This window comes from Budorcas taxicolor, chromosome 11 (genome assembly GCF_023091745.1).
Source record: "Budorcas taxicolor isolate Tak-1 chromosome 11, Takin1.1, whole genome shotgun sequence".
NCBI lineage: Eukaryota > Metazoa > Chordata > Mammalia > Artiodactyla > Bovidae > Budorcas > Budorcas taxicolor.
The window spans coordinates 105,368,945-105,396,205 of NC_068920.1; the positions used below are offsets into that span (position 1 = coordinate 105,368,945).

Consider the following 27,261-nt stretch of genomic DNA (forward strand, 5'->3'; position numbering starts at 1 on the left):
ATATAATTTTAACACAGGAGAAGATTTCTCATAGGAACATATAAACCCTCCTTCGGAATCCTTATCCATTTGATGTTCTGATGCAACCTTATCTTCCCAGCATCCAAGCTAAGATGAAGCCTCACGAGATGGAGCTCACCCTGAAGACAGCTCCTACATATTCCAGACACCCATCCCACACGACGCAGAGAAGGCCCATCTCCTACGGACACAAGACTACCTGTCCAGCCAGGAGCTCAGGCACAGGGCATCTCACAGGTTGGAGGCACCCACGGTCCTGCCTCCCAGCTCACCTGCTGCTAACATGCACCAAAGCAGGAACAGTGAGTCTAATTTCTGAACCACATCCCTCGGCAACTTACATTTTACAAGGCTCAACAAATCAGAGCTACATTCATTGCCGTTTCATTAACGTAAAGTGTACTGCCAGCGCAACATGGGCATCTAAGGCGAAAGCAGTCACTCCTCCTGCCTGTCTCAGGTGGAAAGCCACACTCACCTTCAGCACCCAGTTACGAGAGGTGACACACAACAGAGAGCTCCTCAAAGGGTGAGTTCCTCAGCTGACTGCACCTGATGTCACCAGGCTGCTGGAGTTCTCCAAATTCTCCTATCTAATTCAAATCTCAGCAGAGAGTGGCGATCCAGGAAGTTGCTCGAAGAAAAGGAACGTAGGAAATCTGAAAAGAGACAGAAAACACGGTTTACCAGGGCAGCTTGCTTGTTGGATTTTAAGTTACTGCTTGAGAAATAACTGATTATTTGTTTGCCTGAAACCAATACTTTCACTTGTTGTTGTTGTTCAGTCACTCAGTTGTGTCCAACTCCTTGTGACCCCATGGACTGTAGCCTGCTAGGCTCCTCTGTCCATGGGATTTCTCAGGCAAGAATACTGGAGTGGGTTGCCATTTCCTTCTCCAAATATTTTTAATTGACCCCAGGAAAAAAATGTGCTTTATATTTACTGACCTCGACCCAAACAAAACCTTCTTTGCCCTGCTCTACTTTCCAGACCCTGAGTCAATGTGGAGGCAGAGGGTAGGTGTGGACCCCCTGGGGGATAACCGAGGGACCCAAGCTCCCAGATCTCTTCCAGCCCCCTCCCTACAACACCGCCACCCACGCCCTCCAAGCCTGCTGAAAACAAAAGAGCAGCTGCCAAGTGGAAATTCAAAAAGCCCGTCTGGGAGCCTAATTAGGGAGAAGAATTGCAGAGCATGGACATCACGTAGAGATTTCATCTCCTGCGCAGACCATTCACTGAGAAAGGCCCCGCCAGACCCACAGCTTCGTCCTTATCGGGAAGAACACACACACTCTCTCTCTCTCACTACTATATATAAAATAGATAGCTAACAAGGACCTACTGTATAGCACAAGGAACTCTACTCAATACTCTAATGACATATATGGGAAAAGAATCTGAAAAAGAGAGGCTATACTGTATGTATATGTCGTATGCATGACTGAGTCACTTTGCTGTACAACGGAAACTAACACAACATTGTACACCAGCTGCTGCTGCTGCTAAGTCACTTCAGTCGTGTCTGACTCTGTGTGACCCCACAGCCAGCAGCCCACCAGGCTCCCCCGTCCCTGGGATTCTCCAGGCAAGAACACTGGAGTGGGTTGCCATTTCCTTCTCCCAATGCATGAAAGTGAAAAGTGAAAGTGAAGTCGCTCAGTCGTGTCTGACTCTTAGCGACCCCATGGACTGCAGCCCACCAGGCTCCTCTGTCCATGGGATTTTCCAGGCAAGAGTACTGGAGTGGGGTGCCTGTACATCAGCTAGACTCCAATAAATTTTTTTAAAAAGAAAATATCACTACAGGAATCTGAAGACAGCATCCTGAAATTACAGAGGAGGAGCCGACAGAGGGGACGCGCAACCCCCTCCCTCCCGGCCGTGGGACTTGGCCTCATGGCCCCCACATCTGGGTACCTATTTTCAGTCCTGATTTGTCCTTTGAGGGGACCCTGAGGCACCGTGGACTCCAAGGGGGTTCACTGGCATCTTTAATTATGCTTCAAACCCTGAAGGGATCTGTCCTGACCATTCACTTGTACTAGATCTATTAATTCATCAAACCATGATGATTACTCACAACATTATTAAACACCCCATAGAAGAGTCAAGGTCTATTTTAGTCAAATAGAAAAGGATAATTCAGGGAAGGTGTTCATAAAAATGTTATAAGGTAAGTTCATAAATGTTGATTAAAAAATGAATTACACTTATGCATTCTCTGGCATTATTTTAAGGGCTTGAATGATTTGTGTTTTGTTTTGTTTTAATGTATGATTTAACCCAAGGCAAAGGTGCTGGGCTTCTCCCTGGCCCAGACACACCAGGGATACGAGACCTGGACGAGATCTTAGAGGCGCACCAGGATGGCGGCCTTCTCTTTGCTGAGTGTTTTCAGAAACAAGACAGAAAACAGATGCTTTGCTATCTGGACTCCAGTCCTGACCAAGGATTCTGATTTCTCACTGTGGGCCTGACACATGCCACTTACTGGAGAAACCCACTGGCTAAACACAGCAGTGTCTGCAAACACCACCTCTGTATTAGTATTTTCAGGGGTTCTTCTGGACATAAGTTGTAGCTTTAAAGTTTTCATTGCAAAGGGAATGTGCCTGGAGTCAGAGCTCAAGCCAAGGCCCTTGGGCGTCTGGGGGGCTGTCTGAGTTGCCCTCAGTGTGCACGGTGCTCTCAAAGTGTATGAATATATGTGTGTGATTTAATCTTCCCAATAACCTCCTGGGATAGATACTAATATCACTTTGCCACAGGACTTAATGTTCTCAGAGAGGCAGAGATTCTCCTTAGCAGGCTTGGAGTGAGGAACACAAGCCTCCAAAGCTGAACCTACCATACCAGCAGCAAGCCTGGTGCCAGAGAATTTATCTTCCTGCCCAGTTCACCAGCATCATGGCCTGGGTCTGGAAGTCTTGTCCTCTGACAGTCGCTATGGCCATCCAAGTGGATGCGCAGGATCTGAGCCAATGACGGGGTTCCAACCAGAGCCTCCCTGGGAAAGACTGAGGGCAGGAGGAGAACGGGGTAGCAGAGGATGAGATGTTGGATGGCATCACTGACTCAGTGGACATGAATTTGAGCCAACTCCAGGAGACACTGGAGGAGCCCGCAGTGCTGCAGTCCATGGGGTCGCAAAGAGTCAGGTGCAGCTGAACAGCAAAGATGGCCTGGTCACCTGAGATCTGAGTGTGTGAGATGGAGGGGTGGTGTTTTCTTCAAGAAAAGCATCTCACTGACCAAGCGTCAGTGCACGAACCACACACCTTCCTGAGAAGTGAACACAGAGACCAAGCTGCTCCCTTGCTGGGTTTCCATGAGGTCCACCCACTGCCACATTTAACATGGACTATTCAAAGCCTCTGTTAAGGACAAGCACTTCAGATCAGGTCTTCAGTACAACCTGTGATAGAATCCACCAGGAAAGCATACACTTTGTAGAAAACCACCTCTTGAGTGGCAGCCCTGCTAGGTTTAAGGTCTCTGGGGCCAAGGTGGTCACTGGAGGACATTTCACAGCCTGCTCAGGCAGGAGGGGACAGTACATGCTTGTCTTTAAAGGCATTTCCCCACAAGCATCACTTGCATCTCCCCATAGGAACTAAAGAGATGAGGACAGAGTAGAAGGAAATTAACACAAATACTAAATGCACCCCTTTCTCCACAATGATCTGGACCCCGATCATTCTATCACGGCAAAACCAAAGGACTATCTGAATTCTCTGCAATACTGAGGTTTTCTTTTTCTCAACTGTGTTTTGAAAAGCCTGGGCCCAACCTGGGGTTCTCCCCAGTCTCGGGGGGGCATTCAGCCAGGGACAGTGCTCAGGTCAGGTGGCTGCCAACCAGCAGCCCTGCCTGCCCCCACAGGCCTGGCCTCCAGAAACCCGAACCACCTGTCCCAGCCCCACCTGAACTTCGGGTGCCCCACGGAGCCTGCCCCAGCTGCTTTTCTGGGCCACCTGGGCGGTTTCCTCCGAACCTCAGTGGACGTGGCCATTCAGGGCTGGTGTCCACCACTGACACTTCCCTGCAGTAGAGCCTTCAGGATTAATGAGAGACTCATGACCTTCCATTGAGGCCAAAGGCTGGAGCCCCCCATCTTTGGGCAGGATGGACATGCAGTCCTGCCTACTGCCCAGATGATGTGAATCCCCTAAAGGCTCCGCATGAAGACCAGCACTCCACCTCCCAACCCCCAGAAGCAGAGAAGCTACTGGACAGGGCCCAGCGACACTGTGCTGGTGGCTCCACTGTCACCAAAGCCTCATCCACCCTCATGGCAGCCCAGGAAGACACACCTCATCGTCGGCTCAGGAACCAAACCACCAGACCCTCAGGCCCAGAGCCAGGATTCAAACCCAGGCCCCCTGACTGCAGAGCCCCACATGGATCACCACTAAAGGGCCAGAACCTCCAGACCTGGGCAAAGGTCATCTGTCACCGCCATCAGTCTGGAGTGTCTGCCACGATGGGAGCCCGGCTTCTGCCTCTCAAATCAGGGAAGGACAGTATCACAGTTTCTAAGACGCAAGTCCATGACCACACACGCCACCTTAATCTGAGAACAAACTTGTGGTTACCAAGGGGTGGGATGGGGGTGGATGGGGAGGTTGGGGTTAGCAGATATAAATTATTATCTATAGGATGGATAAACAACAAGGCCCTACTGTATAACACAGGGAATTATATTCAACATCCTGTGATTCAGACTTAGAGGATGAACTTATAGTTGCTGGAGGGAGGGACGGGAGGAAGTGATAGGTAGGGAGTTTGGGATGGAAATGAACACACTGCTGTATTTAAAATGGAAAACTAACAAGGACCTACTGTATAGTTCAGGAAACTCTGCTCAGTGTTATGTGGTAGCCTGGATGGGAGGGGACTTTGGGGGAGAATGGATACATGTATACGTATGGCTGAGTCCCTTCACTGTTCAACTGAAACTATCACAACATTGTTAATCAGCTCTACTCCAACATAAAGTAAAAAGTTAAAAAAAAAAAAACACCCTAAGATAAACCATAATGGAAATGAATATAAAAAATAACGTATATATGTGTATAACTGAGTCACTTCGCTATACAGTAGAAATTAACACAACATTGTTAAAATTAATAAAGTACATACATAAATAAAAACAAAGGCACTATTTCTCTTAGATGTCAATGCAGAAAAAAATTACTGAGTTACACTGTTTGAGTGTTGAATACTGCACATAAATAAGCTCAAGACTCTTGGATTATTCCAGATGAGTATCATGACCAAACCTCATAGTACATGAGTATGAGATAAACATGCAAAACACACCCAGTGAACTGCCCAGACCCCTAATCTGCAGGATAAGCTAAAAGCAATTGTCTTTTTTCTTTTCTTAAAAAGAAAACAACAACACTAATGCTTCCAGGGACAGGACCCCGCTTGCTTCTTAGTACTGTGCTCAGTGCTGACAGCCACATGTGGGGTCCACATTTCAGAAAGTCCCACCAAATTTGGGCTTTTACTCAAGAGAAAACTGTCCTGAAAAGGAAACCACCAGATTTTTCTGCCATGGGCTGGAATCGATTTAAATGATAACACTGGTTATCAGTGGACTGCATCTGTGTGAGGATCACAAGTTGATTAATGAGAATGGGGCAGAAAGAGCATGAGTTCCTAACTCTGAACAGCCTCAAGGAGATACCACACGTGGCTGGGGAGGTGTGGGGAGGAGGGCCACTGGTCAGATGCTGAGCCCTGAGGGTTCTGCGTTCTGAAATAATGCAGACATCTGCCTTCACGTCTTCTAGAACTGAGAAGAGAACAACACTGCCGGCAGTGGGTTGACCACACATGCCATGACCAAAAGACCTGGCAGGAGCCGTGGGTCCCGGACCTGCTCAGCCCCCACATGCCCCTCCCACCTCAGACCTGTTCCTCCACGTCCTCAGTCGTGACGAGGTCTCGATGCCCCTAATCTGCAGCTGTGAGCTCAGCACGCGGGAGTGGATGTGAGAATTACCCAAAATTGATGATGTGGGACCAAAAATGTATTAACACATTTACCTAAAATACCATGACAAGGAAGTCATAAGGGAAATCTTAATATGGACTTAAATTTTATGGTCGCTGCCTCAGAATTCTGGCAGATAGGAATGACATTAGTAACACCTGTTCTAACGCTGTGTAAGATTCTGTGTATATATTTGATGCTAGCCTCTTAATACAACAGTCCCCATCCTCCAAAAGGCATCATAGGTGTTTCTCGGAAGCTATTTCCACTGACCCAAATCACAGTTTTCAGAATCAGCATACATGTAGGTGTGTGTATACAACCCTATATACACATACCTGTGTATAGATACACATCTCAATGCCATAACTGGATAGTCCAGTTATACAAAATATTTTGCAAACGGTCACCTGCATTCTTTACGAAGTGTCCACAGGATTTCATAGTTGTCCAGGTAATTACACCACAAATAAAAAGCATGCTGACCAAGATAAACCTTAAACACGAAAACACACTATTGAATAAAACCTCTTTTGTTGAAAAAGACAGAAGGAAGGAAAGACAGGAAAGAAGAAAGATATAGACACTGAATTCTCATCTGAGATAACTTAGACACACAGGTGATCTAAATGACATTTCTAATTGTATGTGGCTAATGGTTAAAAAAAATACTTTCAGAGAACAAACTCATGATCATGCCAATTGAAAATGAATTCTAATATCATTTTTTAAAGTATATTTAGCTGCTTTTGAGTATTCTGAAAATGGTCAACATGACTCACCCACATTTTCCCCAAATGCCAGATATTTTCCCACTTTTGTGCCTTTATGTCTATTTCCTCCACCATTCAGAAAGAGATTCACACCTGCAGCTTTCCAAAACCACTGTCCAGCCAAAACCAACTCATCGTCCAGGAGGAATGAACCCAAATGTCCCCTCTTCTGGAACATTCTACAGGAACGTCCATTCCTGCAGCGATTGCTCTTTTATAACCAAACTGCCCCCATTCAAAGGCAACACTAGTGCCTCCAGGAAGGGACCTCCACATGCTGCAGCCACATGTGGCTCAGCCACATGGCAGGCTCTCGACAGAATGACTCTTATCAGACATTCATCATCCAATAAACTTACACTTCCTCAGTGATTTCTATAGAATCTGCCACAATGGTGCAAAAACCTAAGATCATGGCATCCAGTCCCATTACTTCAGGGCAAATAGATGGAGATAAAGTAGAGACAGTGACAGACTACTTTCTTGGGCTCCAAAATCTCTGCAGCCATGAAGACACTTGCTCCTTGGAAATAAAGCTATGACAAACCTAGACAGCGTATTAAAAAGCAGAGACATGACTTTGCCCTCAAAGGTCTGTACAGTCAAAGCTACAGTTTTTCCAGTAGTCATGTACAGATGTGGAAGTTGGACCTTAAAGAAGGCTGAACACCAAAAAAACTGGTGCTTTCAAACTGTGGTGTTGGAGAAGACTCCCTTGGACTATAAGGAAATCAAACCTGTCAAACCTAAAGGAAATCAACCCTGAATATTCATTGGAAGGACTGACACTGAAGCTCCAATACTTTGGTCACCTGATGCAAAGAGCCAAGAGCCAGCTCACTGGAAAAGACTCTGATTCTGGGAAATACTGAAGACAAAAGGAGAAGGGGGCAGCAGAGGATGAGATTGCTGGATGGCATCACCGACTCAACAGACATGAATTTGAGCACACTCTGGCAGATAATGAAGGACAGCGAAGCCTGGCGTGCTGCAGTGCATGGGGTTGCAGAGTCAGACATGACTTAGCGACTGAACAACAATGGCACCATTCAGTCCTCCAGGGTTTAGAATCCTCTTCTCCCAAATTTCAACCAAGAGACCCTGAATTCCTTACACACAGCCTGATCCAGCTCCTGAGTGTCAACACGGAGCCTTCAGCACAAATCAGTGCACCCGTGCCAAAACCGAATGATGGTTCTGCTAACGAACCATCTGTCTTCATTTTATTGCTATAAATTTATTTTTCTTGAGTATGTCATTGATCAAATAAACTAGCAAGAAGCCAATGAGAGAGACTGAATGAATCAAAGAGGACTTCTAAACTTTCAAGCTCAAAAATGTATAGATGGCTTCCCATGGCAACGGCCCAATTAATGCCATCCATAAAGCCATTCATACACTGTGTCTGGGCTGAAATCCAATTAAGTCATTTCTGTCCGAATATCTCCAAAGAGCCTCCTGCTGAGCTCCAAGTGGAAATAAACATAAAAGCCAGATTAGCTGTGTAAGCACTTTCAGAGCTAAAACTCAACAAGAGCATGAAAATCTACATGTCCAGCCTTTCAACTGGGCACAGAGGAAACACATTTCAACGGCCACCTGGCAAAAAGAAAACCTACTTCCTCATGCAGCCAGGTTTCCTCCAACAACCCTCATCCACTGTACACATCAAAGAAAGCTGAGATCCATTCACTTACATGCACAGAGAAACGATGAACTGGGCTCCACGATGCCATTCTGTGCAGAGGAAACACTCAGGACATGATTTCAAGCCCTCTCAGAATTCAACGTTTCCCTGGCCTACTCCTTGAGGAGGATGCTTTGAAATCAGTAAATCCTGAAATTCACCACGGTCTCCATGCATGTAACTTGTTCCGTGAAAACGTGAACACAAAGATAGAAGAAAGTTAGGGAACGAGTTAAACCTCCACTGCACCTTGTGATTCATTATTCAAATTTACAGCTCAGCAAAAGACAGTGTAGTAAAAAACAGAGACACCACTTTGCTGACACACGTCAGTATAGTCAAAGCTATGGTTTTTCCAGTAGTCATGTACAGACGTGAGAACTGAATCATAAAGAAGGCTGAGCACCAACGAATTGATGCTTTTGATCTGTGGTGCTGGAGAAGATTCTTGAAAGTCCCTTGGACAGCAAGGAGATCAAACCAGTCAATCCTAAAGGAAATCAACCCTGAGTAGTCAACAGAAGGACTGATCTTGAAGTTCCAATACTTTGGCCACTTGATGCCAAGAGTCGACTCATTGGAAAAGACCCTGATGCTAGGAAAGATTGAGGGCAGGATGGCATCACCAACTCAATGGACCATGAATCTGAGCCAACCCTGGGAGAGAGTGGTAGACAGCGAAGCCTGGAGTGCTACAGTATATGGGGCCACAAAAAGTCAGACATGACCTAATGACTGAACAAAAAGACAAAAATTACCTTCGGATGATGTGTAAGAGCTGATAGGAGTGTTCTAACCACACATTTCAGAAATGGAAGGGCACCCCTTCCCTACTGCCTGTTCATTGCACACAGAACCCACTAAGACCTGCTGAATCAGACCACCTGCAGCTGGTTATGACATCAGCCCCAGGTAAGAACAAAGGGATGCAAAGGGAAGAGGAGAAAGTGAGGACAGAATCAAGAACACTTATCTCCAAACCCTCAGCATCTGAACACCAGGCCTGTCTGAAAGAAGGGGCACCCAGGTGACGAGGCTGGCCACGCCTTCACACTTGACAAAGGACACAAGGACTCTCTTCCAGGGGATGCACAGCCCAGTGTACATCTTAGCAGCTGGGCACTGGGCGTGCGTGCTTAGTCACATCAGTCGTGTCCGATTCTCTGCGACCCCATGGACCACGGCCCGCCAGGCTCCTCTGTCCAGGGGATTCTCCAGGCAAGAATACTGCCATTTCCTTCTCCAGTGATAAAGTATGAAGTGAATGAAGTGAAGCCGCTTAGTCATATCCAACTCTTCGCAGCCCTATGGACTGTAGCCTACCAGGCTCCTCCATCCATGGGATTTTCCAGGCAAGAGTACTGGAGAGGGTTGCCATTTCCTTCTCCAGCTGGGCACTGCAGAGACTGCCATTTAGCCGCAGACATCGGGTTTCCTTGGAGAACCTTGTTGGTATAAATAGATGGAAGTCACGCTTATTCAATGGAAATGTGACACGTATCTGCTCTGTGCAGACACTGTATGTGAATAAGGCACAACACAGATACCATCCTTCTTAGGGGATTCAGTCCAGGGAGGGACGGAGGTCAGACGTGAGGCGACACGGCAGTACTGCATTATCTGCCGCAAGAAAACTTGCCTGGAAAAAACTCAGTTCAACTTTTCTAGATAACTTCTAAAATAAAATAGATGTTCCCATCCAAAGTACCCATTAGTATCTGCCGCAGAATTTCAAAATCTCTAAAGGAGACAAGTGAGCAGTGTCTTATATGAACATAATAGTTTTACATAAAGGTAGTTTACGATGGACTAGAAAGCAGGTCTCATCTCTCCTTCCTGAGACTAACCTCCCAACAGTGAGAGGAACTGCAAGTTCCTTTAGGGCCTCTTCAGCAAGCAAATCCTTCCTAAGTCAAAAGATGACAAGTTTCCTAAAAGTTCTCTCTTCTGGACAGACTTCAAGACAAATCGCTCCGCAAGTATTTCTGAAACGCTCTGAGCACTGTGCGGGGTGCTGGGCACACAACAGACAAGACAGACATAGGCTTCACCCCCACAAAGCAGACAGAGGAGCGGGTGCTAGGGGCCCAAGCGGGGACCTCAGGCCCCTGTGGGTCACCCCACATCATCTCTGCACATGGCATGTGGCCTCAGCAGGGATGCCCACTGCAGAGAGTGGGCATGCCGATGATGCTCCAGACATGACAACACTGGCTGAGACTGCGTCCCCCACAGGCAGCCTCACACCTGCACAGCCCATCTGGCCCCTCACACTACACCTGGCAGGTGGCCTTCTGAGAGGAAGCAGAGGCACGTGCCCCTGGTGACCCTCCTGGTCCACTCTTCCACACCACCTGCAGTCCAGCGCTGCAGGTTCTCAAAAAGTTCTCATTCTGCTTCAGGCCTGGACAATCCGCCCCCCTCCATCCTCTCCTCACTTGCAAACCCCACACACCCGTCTCCAGGCCACCATCCATGCTGTGGTACAGACCATGGCCAAGGGCAGGACGCACCTGACACCTTCCTTGGGGAGAATCAAACTAACAGCCCATACTCTGGTGATATCCATACTCCCAGCCATCACTCCCCACAATGGTCCTCCATCCAAAGGGACAGGCACGGCTCCACCGGGAATGCAGGCAGGACGTGTCAAAATGGACAGAAAGGACAGGGCTGAGATGCTATTGGAGAGGAACAGCTTGATTAAACAGCACCAGACACTGAATGACAGGGAAGTCCCAGGTGGCTCAATGGTAAAGAATATGCCTGCCAATGCATTTAGTGCCGAGAGACACAGGTTCCCTGGGTTGTGAAGATCCCCTGGAGAAGGGAATGGCAACCCACGCCAGTATTCTTGCCTGGAGAATCCCATGGACAGAGGAGCCTGGTGGGCTACAGTCTATGGGGTCACAAAGAGTCGGATAAGACTGAGTGAACACACGTTGAAAAGTATCCACTTGTAAAACAAGACAGATGTCTCTAGGTTCTAAAGAGATAGGACTTCAAACTTACATTCTCAACTCAGAAAAGTAAGGTAAGGACATTTCAGATTCTTTTCCACACATGTATTTATCTATGAAGAACCTTAACTACCATTTTGCTGCCTGGTTAAGCTGCCTGCAATTACTGACCTGTTGTTCACCCTCCTCATGCTGAGATCCATCACCCCAGTGAACTTAGCTATGTAGCAGGAACCCTGGCAGGCTCACCACAGGCTCCTCCTTCTAAATACTCCATAAAAGTATGTTTTTAACCCAAGCTGCGAAGATCTTTGGGGAACCTCTCTAGTCACCTCTGATGATATAAAGATGAAAGTATTCCACTCTTCATCTTTTCTCTCCTAATCAGTCCCCAGACTCTAAGGTTACTGTTTATTAAATTGAAATGCAATTCACAGACCAGAAAAATTGACCAACTAAAGTGTACAATTCAATGACTTTATTTTTTAAAAGTAAGTAAAGGAGAGATGTCTTTGTATTACAGGAAGAACAAGGGAGGGAAAAAACAAGGAGAAAGTGAAATGACCTGAGTAAAGCTGGTAGTTGGGTATCCCTAGCGGCTCAGATGGTGAAGAATCTGTCTGCAATGCAGGAGACCTAGGTTCGATCCCCGGGTCTGGAAGATCCCCTAGAGAAGGGAACGGCAACCCACTCCTGTATTCTTGCCTGGAAAATCCCATGGACAGAGAAGTTAAGTTAAGCTGGTAGTTAGCTATTTCCAGAACATTGGATGTACACACAAGCAGCAGTGGTCTTGCTCCAATGAAGTCATGTGGGTGCCTGAGACAGGAGGAAGGCTTCCCTTGATATTAGGTTTCAGTTGCCTTTTTAAAAAAAATACATGCAGTAAAAATTTTCCAACAAAATAATAACAGTAAGTAGAAGAAAACAAAACAATGAGCTAACTTTTACCCCTTTGTCTTTCACAGAATATGAAAATCCCACAGATACTTAAGTTCAAACATACATCTTCTGGAGGTAGGCGATAACTTAATCCTGGCTCTGAAACAGATGGATTACAACCGTAAATTAGTGAAAATGGGGTTGTAATTGGTTCTCCTAGGAAATGAACTGAATCAGATGAATACAACTAGCCACCCTGCAGTCAGCCCTGACCGAGGGCGATGAAACCACTCGGAAACCTGCAGTAAACGCCAGAACCTTTAGCCAGTTATGAAACCCTAAGCTAACGAGTCCACACTACAACACTGAAAGGTTTTCAGTGCCAGGTTTCTGAACTGGTTTTCTCTTCTAGAAGCATCCTGCTTCTTTTTTGTCGTGTTGTTCTGCTTTGGTGGGGGGGCGACTCTTCACTGCGGTGCTCAGGCTTCTCATTTCGGTGGCTCCTCCTGTTGTGGAGCGTGGGCTCCAGGGCACACTCAGGGGTTGTACAGGCTTAGTTGCTCCACGGCATGTGGGATCCTCTCAGACCAGGGATCAACCCGGAGTCCCCTGCATTGGCAGGCAGATTCTTATCCACTGCACCACCAGGGAAGTCCCAGAAGCATCTTGTTTCTACGGGAAGGCAGACGCCAGCAGAATTCTGCAGTTTACAGCCCTTTGCTTTGTCTTAACTGATTATGGTTACAAAAGGCTTGGCACTTGCCCATAAGTCTGATCACAGGAGGCTGATGATGAACCTATGATGTCTTCCTTCACTGCTAAGAGATGCCTCCCCCACCACTGGGCAGGAATCCTGCAAGGCCAGGACCACCACCCCTGTCAATCCTGAAGCCCAAGAGGCTGGCTGTCCAGAGCGTGGCCGCCCACACCTACCCAGGAATGGTTAAGAAATGCCTCCCACCTGTCCCCATCAGAAGGTCACCTGCCGCTAGAGCTGTCTGCTTCTCCTCTTTAGAGAGACATAGAAACCACTTTGCCCTACACCTGGAGTTCAATATCCACCACTCAAAAATAGCACAAACCATTTATTTCTGTGCCTAAAAAATAAAAAAATGAACCAAGGCTTCAGACCCCTGTCGATACTTAAGGGCTTCCTCCAGAGTTAGTAGAAACACTGAAACAGAAGTGAGCCCTTCAGGTTCTCAGTGTCCAAGGCTTATAAGGCTACCCTTGGGAGGCAGGGGAAACGCTGAACGAGGAGGGGAGGTGGTATAAGACTCCAGTCAAGGGCCTCAGTTTGGTTCAGTTCAGTTGCTCAGTCGTGTCCAACTCTTTGAGACCCCATGAATTGCAGCACGCCAGGCCTCCCTGTCCATCACCAACTCCTGGAGTTCACTCAAACTCACGACCATTGAGTCAGTGATGCCATCCAGCCATCTCATCCTCTGTAATCCCCTTCTCCTCCTGCCCCTAATCCCTCCCAGCATCAGTCTTTTCCAATGAGTCAACTCTTCGCATGAGCTGGCCAAAGTACTGGAGTTTAAAGGACAGTAAATATTGTGCCTTTGGGCCATGAAGTTAAAATCAAAAGGAATTTTGGTGACTTGGGCTATTTCTGCAGGACCACCCCGTAACCATCACAGGGTGCTCTCCATCCCCACCGGTCCCTTCAAAGCAGTCACAAGAGTTGAAGTTCACAGGCAAATGTTTAACAAAACGATCAGATAAACCCAGCTCCCCAGGGCTAAAATCCAGTGAGCGGTCACCTTAGCGACTAACTTTCCTAAAGACACCTCTTTCTTCCCACAGAATCAGCCTGTACTGTGCTCTCTTATGCCACAGGCACACGCTGACCAGTGACCTGTGCAGCTGGGTGAGCTGACCTGCTGGAGTGTGGGTGGCACCTGGGGAAGGGCAGTGATGTAGAAACCAGAGGAAGGGCGCCACCCACCTGCCTCCTCCATCACCACAGGCAGAAGGGAGGCTAAGATCTAAGCCCAGCGAGCCCATCACTGGACCAGACACGACTGCCTCCAATACCTGCCTCCAACGCCCTGTGATCACATTCCAGGCGCCCTGCTCTGGTGGTGACTGGGGGCAACCAGGCACCTTGCTGATACTCCTCAGGGTCCCCCATGTGAGAAAAGGAGGGAGCCCCCCATCCACATCACGTTACACCACACAGAGATAGGACCACTCACCCTCTTTGTTAGTTGAAAGTGAGCATCTCATAGGACTCTGGCATGGAAAGTCCAGAGATGGGAAAGTGACCCCCAGAGGAATGCAGAATGCTGTCAATGACAAGAGAATGTCCTAAGAGGCACAGAACTGCCAGCTGCCCACTGCCGCCCACACCCACATGCGCCTCTGAATGGGCATCTTTCTAAGCGGCCAGCACGTCAGGATCCACCGTGAAGCCACCGTGCTGTCAGCACATCACAACCTCAACTTCAAGCACTACTGTCCTACAGGCGGTGATCCATGTGCCTGCACCAAACAAGGCGTCCTGTCTTCCTGAGACCCACCCTGAAGCAGAATCAGCTTCCCGCAAAGCACGTGGTCGCACATGGGATTTACACCAGACTGAACGGAACAGGGCTTCCTGTGCTGGACTCTCTGCACACGAGGTGGTAAAACACAGTAGCTGGTGTCCTTCTGGCTTGTCTTTGTCAACAGTTTTCCTATACTCCTAGACGTAAAAATCTACTTTTACTGGGAAAGAAGAGAGAAAGGGGAGGAAAAGGAAGAGAGAGGAGGGAAGCAGGGAGGGAAGAGGCAAGGGAGGAGGAAAGGGTAGAGGGACAGAGAGAGGGAGGGAGGGAAGGGGGTGACCCAAGGTCTCGAGGCCCCTTCCATTGTGCAGGCTCTCTGACCAGAGGCAGATACAGGGCTGATACTTCTTGGCTGGGGGAGCTCCCCATTCACTGCAGGAGCTGAGGGCTCCCCGCCTGAAGTTGCAATGATCAAAAACATCCCCAGACATCTGAGATGTTGCCACACGTCCCCTGGGGATGAAATCACTGGGCCGAGACCCACTGAACTAGAATATATGTAAATTAAACAGACCAAGTTTCCTTTTTTCTTTTATTTTTCCAACAGCAAAAACAAGACAGAAATATTCATGTATTTTCTAACTATTAATATTTTGGAATATGATTAGAATGTTCGGGCGGCAGTCGCTGTAATTGTGTATACTCAGTCGGTTAGTCGTGTCCAACTCTTTTTGTGACCCCATGGACTGCAGCCCACCAGGCTCCTCTGTCATGGGATTCTCCAGGCAAGAACACTGGAGTGGGTTACCATTTTATTCTCCAGGGGATCTTTTCCGCTCAGGGATCGAACCTGCATCTCTAGTGTCTCCTGCATTGGTAGGCAGATTCTTTACCACTGAGCCACCTGCGAAGCCCTAGTTGCTGTAATTACCCAGTCCAAAATAACTGAATGGACAGGCATACTCAGTTTAACTCAAGGTCATGATTAACTAAGCTACAACTTGCCTCATCATTAGAAGACAATCTTCCAGTTCTAGTTTGGGGTAAGTGTGTAGACTGTGCTATTGTTTATCTAAGAAAACATCAAGTATTAAAAATAAACACTATTGATACTATGTATAAAATAAATAACTAATAAGAACCTACTACAGAGCACAGAGCTATCAAGTCTGTGCTCTGCGGTGACCTCAATGAGAAGGAAATTCAGAGGGTTTACATGTATACCCACAGCTGCTTCACTCTGCTGTACACTAGAAACTAACAGAACATTGCAAAGCAACTAAACACCAATAAAAATGTAAAAACAAAAATCTAACTTATGAAGACATGTATGTACTTTGCATTACAAGGCTATAAATAAAAGGAGGGAAAGAAAAATAACCCTTTTAAAAATAGTGATGGAAGGAATAAGAAGAGAAGACAGAAACACAAAGCGGGCCTCTCTGCAGACACCTCTTTGGCTCTGGAACCATGAAAATAGTTTACATAATTATAAACTGATATTAATTTTTTAAGTTCTAAAAATCAAAAGCAAAATGGAAACAAATTAACCAAATTATATACTGAAGTGGTGGCATGAATACACAGAGGAATTGTTCTGGAAGACTCTGAAACACAGTCATGTGGCTGCAGTTTCCTAGTGGGATAAACCCTGGAGGACAAAAACATCTTCAGCTGTTTTCACTACTCACAGTGTGGGTAAAAATATTGGTGGAGCTATTCTAAACATTTCTATGGGTTGTGTATAAATAAAGTGGGATAATCAAGCAAATAGGTAATTATGTTCGTGTTCCCAGGGACAAAAATTTTCAGCCTAAGAGAAAAGAGATATAAATATAAAATCAAAGAACTAAAACACCTTGTAATTCTAATTCTGAACTAGAAATAGTGTGAATTTACAATAGATTATGTTTAAAAAAAATCAAAACAAACAAGTAAATGAAACCATCTTTGAGAAATTTAAGTATTTCCTGCCATATCAGTAAACCAGGATGTCACAGCCACCAGTGATTCCAGCCCTCCAAATGCGAATTCCTGAGCCTGGAGGGTGCCCAGGAAGGAGGACAATAGCTGCTATCCAGCAGCTACCAGGCTGCAGCCACTCCCTACGAGGAGCTCTGAAGAACTCAGGTTGTGAAAAATGAAGGATGCTGGCCCCAGATAGCTGAGATGCATATGAAAGGAAAGATTTCAGTGAGCCCAGAATCTTACATCCTCCCATACACAGAAAAGCACTAAATTCCTTAACATGAGATACCTGGTTTTCTTTAATTCACAAAAATAGTTTTGATGTTCAGACTACCTGCCCTTTGTTGCAGACTTCTATATAACCTGACTCCTACCCCATTCTCCTTGGAGCATTTCTCTCGGGGTCACTTGAGGTGCTGTCTCCTGAAGTCCTAAAAATTCCCCCCCAGAATAAAACATAACTTTTAGGTTGTGACTATTTTTTAAGTCTACACCTTTAGCCACTGAAAAGGCCCAGATAAAATGCCCAGCTCAGCAGTACTGAGTGAGCATCCATGTCTCCTAGACTAGGGTCCCCAAATTCCATCTTCTGCTGAAGGGAGCACAGCTAGGAGGGGAGGCACTAGTGGAAGGGGCCTGGAGCCCCTCAACTCCTCCCCCACCAACCCTGGGGAACAGGCACTGGCCATGGCTGGGTGTTCCTCATAGTAGCAAGGAGGTCAGCTCCTGAAATCACAGCTCCTGATTTCTCTAAAACCAAACAGAAACCTCGTTCATGACAATACTGGGGAAGCAACACCACTTGTGAACACTGCCAAATAAAGGGCCAACCTCCCTACATAATAGGCCCCTACACACAGCTTTGTGCTGTCCAGACGGGCTGGTGTGAGTGCATGGGAGTCTGGAGTGAGCACCAGCATCCCATGGGAATAATGAACCATGGATTGAGCCCAGACCGCCACACCTGCCCTCTCCTATATAACCCCTGATACCCAGCAGGACCCTGCGGGACTCCTGGGCAGGAAAGCCTTCTGTGTCCCCCCCTTTCTTGATTCTTGATTACAGGAAATAGGCTTCATTCAGCCTCCATGTCTCCCTGAGTTCCAATGGGCAAGCTCAAACAGTTGCTAATCTGGGAAGGGAGGGGATGCAGAGACAAGGGAGGAGCAGTCATGAAACAATAGTGTAGCCTTGGGGCAGGTCCTGGTTCCCCTCAAGGGACACACACAACAATACCTTAGAGCTGCTCTGCTGACACTGAAACCCCCACCAGCTGGGAGAGGTTAACTGTCTGCAGCCCACAAGCGAGGAGACCGCAGACCTGTTGGAACCACAAGGCTGAGAATGCTGACTCCCACTTACCTCACCACCAGCTAATCAGAACAATGTCCAGAGCTGCTCATGCCCTCTTAACCAGGATTACAACACTCCTCACTACCTGCTCCAGGGGGACACACAGTTTTGTGCACTTTAGCCTGCTGTGGCCCTCTTTGCCTGGTAAAGCAATAAAGCTATTTTTTCCTACTTCACCCAAAACTCTATCTCCAAGATTTAACTCAGTATCATGGTACAGAGGCCAGATTCAGCTTCACTCCAACAGGAGCACACACAACATCAGAGTCATCTTGCCAAAATCGGCTCTCCATTGTGGCCAGCAGCTTCCAGGACACAAGGGCACACAGGAGAACACTAATGGGGGGCCTCTATGCCAAACCACAGGTCGGAAACCCAAAGTGAGGACAAAAGACCCATTTTCCCCAACCAATCAAGCCGCAATTAAAAAAAAAAAAAAGAGAGAGGGCAGAGAAATCAATAAATAATTCCACTGTAATGTATGGACATGAACGCCGAAGAATTGATGCTTTTGAATTGTGGTGCTGGAGAAGACTCTTGAGAGTCCTTTGGATAGCAAGATCAGACCAGTCAATCCTAAAGGAAATAAACTCTGAATACTCACTGGAAGGACTGACACTGAAGCTGAAGCTCCACGAGAAGAGCCAGCTCATTGGAAAAGACCTGATGCTGGGAAAGATTGAAGGCAAAAGGAGAAGAGGGCAGCAGAGGACGAGATGGCTGGATGACATCACCAATTCACTGGACATGAACTTCAGCAAATTCCAGAAGACAGCGAGGGGACAGGGAGGCCTGGTGTGCTGCAGTCCGGTTGCAAAGAGTTGGACACAATTTACTGACTGAACAACAATGAAGATTTATAGACCTTATTTGGATCTTGGTTCTGTTAGGTAGGTAGAACAGGGAAAAGGTGTCCAAAATGGCGGTGGCTACAGACGAGGAAGGGAAAAGCCCGCGAAAATGAAACAAAAGAAGGTCCGAGGACCGGAGTGAGGACCTCAGGTAAAACAAGCAACACTCCTGGCTGGCCCAATTTACATAGGGCAGGCCCAGGGAGAGAAAAACACATAAATAGAGGAGCCAGAGCCAGCTCGCTCTCTCCCGCGCGCTGGGGCGCTCTTCTCCTCGTGTCTTTAGATGGACGTGCCCTCACGCCTTGAAGATGGATTTTCCTGCTGTCTTCTAAATAAAATAGAGCTGTAACACTGATTTGTCTAAGAGCTATAACACGGTCCATTCGAGACCTGAGAGCTATAACACGGTCTATCCAAGACCCGAGAGCTGTGACACGCCGAGGGGGCTTTAATGTCCTTCACTCCAAATCTCTGTTGTGGCGAGACAGAGAACCGAGGAACATATACTCGCGTGACAGTCTGAACAAGTAAATTTTCAATAAAATATTTAAGATAGCTAGAAAATGAACACCAACCGCCTATTTGGTATGATTAAGGAATTTTTGCTAGTGGAATATTTGCTATATTTTCAGATGAAAGGATATCTGGGGTCTGCTTTAAATAAAAGTCACTGGAGAGGGTGGCAGTTTAGATGAAAGGAGACTAGCCACTAACTGATGAGTCCTGAAGCTGACATAGTCATGATTCCCTCTTTGATTCTACCTTCAGAAAATGACACTGAATTGATTATCCTGTTAACTAAGAAATCCCATGCTGCAATGAGAGAGAATGAAGAGAATCTGAAAATGCGAGAGCTTCAAGGGCCTTCAGAAACTTCCAGGCTACTCTCTATACATGAAGGCCCTCAAAGCTCTGTGACAGAGTGTGCTGCTGGTGGGGCCACAAGGGGAACCTCCTCTCCCTCCAGGTGTCAAGGCCTCACTGGGTAGAGGAAGAGGCTGAGGAGGCTGCAGAGGAATCTCAGAGCCCTGCACACACTTGGAAGCTTGCTGTTTACAGTCAACTGCTAAGACACTAAGGCCTGTCTGCTGCTGAACATACTTTAAAAAAAAAATGTCTTTTTAACAGGTTGAACCCCACCCCAAAGTGAAATTAGTTCATTCAACAGCCTTAAGAATTTACTCAAAGGTTGAATATACAATTAAAACATCTAGTTAACAGGACATGGGAACAACCTAGATGTCCATCGACAGAGGAATGGATAAAGAAGTTGTGGTACATATATGCAATGGAATAGTTCTCAGCCATAAAAAGAATAAATCTGAGTTAGTTCTAGTGAGGTGAATGAACCTAGAGCCCGTTATGCAGAGTGAAGTAAGTCAAAAAGAGAAAAACAAATATCATATGTCAACACAGGTATGTGGAGTCTAGAAAAAAAGGTACAGATGAACCCATCTGCAGAGCAGCAATAGAGACACAGCCATGTAGACACAGTAAGGGAAGGAGTGTGTGTGTGTTAATGTGTGTCCGACTCTTTATGACCCCATGGACTGTAACCTGCCAGGCTCTTCTGTCTATGGATTCTGTCTATGAATTCTCCAGGCAAGAATGCTGGAGTGGGTTGCCATTCCCTTCTCCAAGGGATCTTCCCAACCCAGGGATCAAACCCCCGTCTCCTGCGTTGCAGACAGATTCTTTCCCACTGAGCCACCAGGGAAGCTCAGGGGAAGGAGAGGCTGTGACAAGTTGAGGGGGTCTCACTGAAACGTATAGGCTACCATATGTAAATTAGACGGGCTTCCCTCGTGGCTCAGGGAAGTTAAAGTGTCTGCCTGGAAGGCGGGAGACCCGGGTTCGACCTCCCGGGAAGGGAAGATCCCCTGGAGAAGGAACTGGCAACCCACTCCAGTACTCTTGCCTGGAGAATCCCATGGAGGGAGGAGCCTGGTGGGCTACAGTCAACTCAACCTGGTGTTCTGTGACAACCTAGAGGGGTGGGATGGGATAGGAAGTGGGAGGGAGGTTCAGGAGGGAGGGAACATATGTGCACCTATGGCTGATTCATGTTGATGTATGGCAGAAACCAACACAACACTGGAAAGCAATTACCCTCCAATTAAAAACAATTTTTTTTTAAACACTTAGTGTCCTATGAAAACAGTGACTAACAGCAGCTGTGTCACATTCACACCGATCAGACTCTGCACACTGCTCCCAGTCACAGGCTGCAGGAAGGATGCCAGGCACTGATTTCTCCGAATCATAAAATTATAAAGATGAAAACCGACATGAAGCCCTTCCTTACAGAGGTCACTGTGATCAGCTCAGACATTAAGTGAACCAATCACACATGCTCCTTACTCTGGAGACATTCACCTTATAAAACAAAGCGATATAAACATGCGATAAACAACACACATGATCGTACAAGTAAAGTGTGAGGACATCCCAGGGACTCAAGATACCACTGCTGGAAGCGCTGGCTGGTAAAGACATGAGAAGGATAAAGTGCATTCTCTAAGCCCACACCCCACACACCCTCAACTCCTGCTGGTCCCTCAGGACAGGCATCCTGAAGTCCACATAGCTCGCTACTAGTCCAGGGTGCGAAGGCAGACGAGGTTACAGGGAGGAGAGGAAAAATGGCCAATTCCTTACAGTGTGGCTGTAACTGACATTACTTCCCCGGGCTCCTCCAGACGAAGTCAACGTTCTCTTACAAATTGCGCATGTGTGTGTGCTCAGTCGTGTCTGACTCTTTGTGACCCCATGGACTGTAGCCCACCAGGCTCCTCTGTTCGTGGGATTTCCCAGGCAAGAATACTGCAGTAGGTTGCCATTTCTTCCTCCAGGGATCTTCCTGACCCAGGGATGGAATCAGTGTCTCTTGCATGTCCTGCATTGACAGGTGAATTCTTTACCACTGAGCCATCACTCTTACAAATTACTAGATTTAAATCCTAAAGGAAAGGATGAAAACTCTGCTGCTCTAAGCCTTTCTTTTAACCCAGGAGAAAAGGTAGGTGCAGGACACGTGAGCCCCAGGCCACCAGGTTTCAGGGTGGCTCACACGGTATCAAGCACCGTCCAATTATGGTCACTTTAGTCCAGTCTATTTCCAGAGCCCCAGGGTGTCCTGAGCTGAAGGGGCAGCACCGAGGCAGAGTCCTTCACCTCCTGCCAAGCTCCAGTGACAAGAGAACCATCCTCAGGTTCATCTCTCTGTTGATACAAAAGCAGGACTGTTGGGTTCTACCTGATTCTTTGTGAATCCCTGTGAACACACAGGCATGAGCTAGCTGGCTAGACCCCTCCTGGGGCACAACTCAAGAGGCCAAAGCTGAAGGGCCAATCCTCCAACTACGCCCTGACTGCATACCAGCTGGCAGCACCAGCCACCTGGACTTACAGAAAGGGGGCAAGCAGCTGAAGACAAACTCCACCTGGCTCCACCTCCATCAGCTGCGCCCAGAACAGAGGCCAAAGGTGCCTGCAGCCCACCTGGTGCTGAGCTGTCTTCTAAGAGTGAAGACAGGCTGGGGGGCAGCAAGACCCCCATCAATGGTGAGATACTCCATGCAGCCGTGCCCTGAAACAGGGGCCCCAGAGGGCTCCTCTGGGTGGCGGCCTGGGTTGGGGGGAGCAATAAGGGGCCAGCGGAAGTGGTGGGGCTCCCAGGCCCCCTGCCCAAAGATCCACTTTCTAGCAGGCCACCTCGCCCGCGCCAGCCCCCGGCCTCACCCACCTAAGAGCCCAGTCCCCTGCAGACAGGGCACTGAGAGGCAGAGTCTGGCATCGGTTTTCATTTTGAGTCAGCAGTGCCACTAAAAATAGGAGGTGAGCAATTATACAAGCTGCAGGAAGTGAGGAGACAAGTGCCTGTCACTGTCATAGGATCAACCAGTTTTCATGACAGAGCAGTTTCCTAATGGCTACTTTTATCAATCCATGCAGGCCCTCCTGTGGGCTCCAAGGAAGGAGAACTGGGTGCCATGATTTAGCCCAAAAATCAACTCTTAACTCCTCCCACCGCACCAACAAGAGATAACACTTCACGCAGCAAAAGCAATAAATGCCGAGGTGTCTGAAGGCCAGCCAGTTCTGTTTCTGTGCATTCAAGGGACACCTGAGGATGTTATGATTTAGACTCCGAGCAGACACTCCCCTCATCAGAGCAGGGAGAAGGCAGAGCCCACGGCCACCTGTGCAAAGTTGGCTCTTCCTCCTCATCTAGGGGCTCCACCCACGCCCTGACCAGTAGCAGCAGCAGCAGCATCACCTGGGAGCTTCTTAGAAATGCAAATAACTGGGGCCACTCTGGACTCCTGAGACAGAAACCAAGTGGGGTGGGGGTTGGGGGGTGGCTTTCTGTCTTAAAAAGCTCTCTGGTTAAATTGGAACAAATTTAAGAACCTCAGAGCCTGATCCTCAGAAGAGACTGATGGGCAATAATGCTTTACTCATTGTTTCTCAGACCTTTCTACTGGCCATATTAATAGGATGGTATTAATAAATTCTGGCAGGAGAATCATCTTCATCAGCCTGACCCTGGGAAACTTCTTCAGTGGAAAAGAACTCTCTTCTCTGAATTGAAAGAAATATTAATAGGTTAATTTTTTTTAATGAAAGAAGTTATTGAACACTTGGGATCAAGTGCACCCTTGGCTTGGTCATCACCCCATAGAGGGTTGGGGGGGAGGGGGGTCCCGATCAATCAGCTGATGAAGGGGGACAATTTCAATCCCTGGACCAGCCCAAGCACAGGAGCCTGAAGGCCTGGAGGAGGGGCAGATGGGCAGAGAACATGCATTAAATAGTTCACATTCATTGTATACTAAGTAGGAATTTGTCTGTATCCACTGAGAATTCTGAAATGATGGAATGCAACTTGAACACACTTTTAAGAACACAAACCAGTAACCAAGAGATCCATGAGCTCCCCCGCTCCTCCTCCTCCATCAAACAGACACAGAATTAGTACAGATGGTTTTTGTCTCAAAGCACAGAGCACTGAATGTCAATGGTTTATGACTGATGTAAGCTACTTTAGAATAAAGAGGAAATGGGAAACTAGTGGGGGGAAAGTATGCATTTTATGGGAAAAGAATATCGAAAGACAGACTTCCCTGGTGGTCTAGTGGTTAAGACTTTGCCTTCCTTTGCGGGGGTATGGATTCAATCCCTGGTTGGGGAGCTAAGTTCCCACATGCCTCGGGGCCCAAAAAAACCCCACAATAAAACAGAATCAATATTGTAACAAATTCAGTAAAGACTTTAAAAACGACCCATGTCAAAAAATATCTTAAAAAAAAAAAAAAGAACATTGAAAGACAACCAAAAAAAGAAAAGTCCTAGGAGAAGACACTGGGGGAGGTTAGCAGGCTCTGCACTGGTCAGCAGAAGAGTCTGACACAAGCTACACAAACTGTGGTACAGGCTGCAGCTATTTCAATACACAGAAATGTGAGCCAGTATGTTCCTGCTCTTACTCGACAAGAGATGAGGACGAGCAATGGTAGTCTCATCCTTTTAAGGGTAGTTTCATCCCTGTTAAGGAGAAAAGTTAATCCAGGGAGAGAGCATGCACAGGGCAGCAGGCAGGTGCCAGGTGCTTTGCAAGGTTTAATGAACTTTCACTAAACTTACCTGAGCAGGAGGAACCCCTGAGAACCTCATGTCCAGAGAGGAGCAGGAATGGCCCGCCATCAGAGAAGCTCTGCCGGCTTCCACATCACCAGTGCTGTGGCCAGTCTGACCTCTCCCCTGCGCTGGGCAGGAAAAGCCACTTGGGTCTGTGCGGAGCATGAGCAAAAACTAAAGCCCAGCTCTCCACCAGCTGCCTTTGGACTTGAGTCCCTTCCATCTTTTGGGATAATAGGAATTACACCCCCTATGTCTCTCCCCATGACCACACCGTGACTGCTTTCTCCCAGGACATCTCAGGAGAAAAAAACTTCTCATCAGGGAAGCCCACCATCTGGGAAGCAGAAGCTGGAAGGGGCCAGGAGGGATTGACGGCCTGACAGGTCACAGAGGGAGTGCTAGTACAGTTTCCCTTGTCTTCAGACACCTAGTGTGCGGTACTGTTTCCAAGGTCCTAGGAAAATGATACAGTTAGTATCTGGGAACTCAGGGATACCCCCAAGACCAGACTGTGGCCATCCTTCTGAAAGGCTCCAGCCTTGGGACTTCCCTGCCAGTCCAGTGGTTAAGGCTCCACCTTCCAATGGAGGGCGTATGGGCTTGATCCCTGGTTGGGCAGCTAAATCCCACATGCCTCACAGACAAAAAAAACATAAAACAGAAACGGTACTGTAACAAATTCAAAAAGACTTTAAAAATGGTCCACATTAAATTAAAAAAAAAAAAAACCTTTAGTTCAGTTGCTTGGTCATGTCCAACTTTTTGCAACCCCGTGGACCGCAGCACGTCAGGCTTCCCTGTCCATCACCAACTCCTGGAGCTTGCTCAAACTCATGTCCATTGAGTCAGTGATGACATCCAACCATCTCATCCTCTGTCACCTCCTTCTCCTCCTGCCTTCAATCTTTCCCAACATCAGGGTCTCTTCTAATAAATCAGTACTTCGTATCAGGTGGCCAAAGTATTGGAGCTTCAGCTTCAATCCTTCAAATGAATATTCAGGACTCATTCCTTTAGGATGGACTGGTTGGATCCCCTTGCAGTCCAAGGGATTCTCAAGAGTCTTCAACAGCCCAGTTCAAAAGCATCAATTCTTTGTCGCTCAGCTTTCTTCACAGTCCAACTCTCACATCCATACGTGACTACTGGAAAAACCACAGTTTTGACTAGACGGACCTCTGTCAGCAAAGTAATATCTCTGCTTTTCAATATGCTGTCTAGGTTGGTCACAGCTTTTCTTCCAAGGTGCAGGCGTCCTTTAATTTCATGGCTGCAGTCACCATCTGCAGTGATATTGGAGCCCAAGAAAATAAAGTCTCTCACTGTTTCCATTATTCCCCCATCCATTTGCCATGAAGTGATGTGACCGATTGCCATGATCTTAGTTTTTTGAATACAAGTTTTAAGCCAGCTTTTTCACTCTCCTCTTTCACTTTCATCAAGAGGCACTTTAGTTCTTTGCTTTCTGCTATCAGGGTGGTGTCATCTGCATATCTGAGGTGATTGATATTTCTCCTGGCAATCTTGATTCCAGTTTGTGCTTTATCCAGCCCAGCATTTCTCATGATGTACTCTGCATATAAGTTAAATAAGCAGGGTGACAATATACAGTCTTGACATACTCCTTCCCAATTTGGAACCAGTCTGTTGTTCCATGTTCAGTTCTAACTGTTGCTTCTTGACCTGTACACAGATTTCTCAGGAGGCAGGTCAGGTGGTCTGGTATTCCCAGCTCTTTCAGATTTTTCCACAGTTTGTTGTGATCCACACAGTCAAAGGCTTTAGAGTAGTCAATGAGGCAGATGATTTTCTGCACCTCTCTTGCTTTTTCTATGATTCAATGGATGTTGGCAACTTGATCTCTGGTTCCTCCAGCTTTTCTAAGTCCAGCTTGAAGATCTGGAAGTTAATGGTTCACATACTGTTGAAGCATGGCTTGGAGAATATTTGAGCATTACTTTGCTAGCGTGTGAGATGAGAATAGTTGTGTGGTAGCTTGAACATTCTTTGGCATTGCCTTTCTTTGGGACTGGAATGAAAACTGACCTTTTCCAGTCCTGTGGCCACTGCTGAGTTTTCCAAATTTGCTGGCCTATTGAGTATAGCACTTTCACAGCATCATCTTTTAGGATTTGAAATAGCTCAGCTGGAATCTTTTATGGACTTTCCTGGTGGCTCAGATGTATATATTTACTTTAAATAAAACAAATTTTAATAAATTTTATGTATTTTAAATAGATTGTGGAATTCCAGGCTCGATGGCTGACACCCCACAGTCTAGTGGCACAACTGAGTGGCACCAAGGAGCCAAATTCAATAAAGAACCAAATGATTTTCTCTCCAAGTCTAATAATTTGAGGGCTCTGAGGGCTCTAATAATTTGAATGGCTGTAAGGGACTTCCCTGGTGGTCCAGTGGTATAAGAATCTGCCTTATAATGCAGGTGACTCGGGTTTGACCCCTGGTTGGGAAACTAAGATCCCACATGCCTTGGAGCAACTAAGTCTGTGCTGCAAGGAAATATCCCAAGTGACAGAACTAAGCCTGGAAGCAGCCAAATAAATAAATAGTGTTTAAAAAAAAAAAATGGCTGTAAAGCCATACATAAAACACGAAGCAT

General features: G+C 47.0%; 1 protein-coding gene across 1 annotated transcript in view; it reads right to left on the reverse strand.

The window, feature by feature from the left end:
* The window catches only part of NCK2 (NCK adaptor protein 2), a 118,136-nt gene that overhangs the window by 51,091 nt on the left and 39,784 nt on the right, over nt 1-27,261 (reverse strand). Inside the window, exon 2 of the mRNA XM_052648371.1 lies at nt 500-680. The gene's annotated coding sequence lies outside the window, so the exon portion shown is untranslated. The remainder of the gene's footprint in view (nt 1-499; nt 681-27,261) is intronic.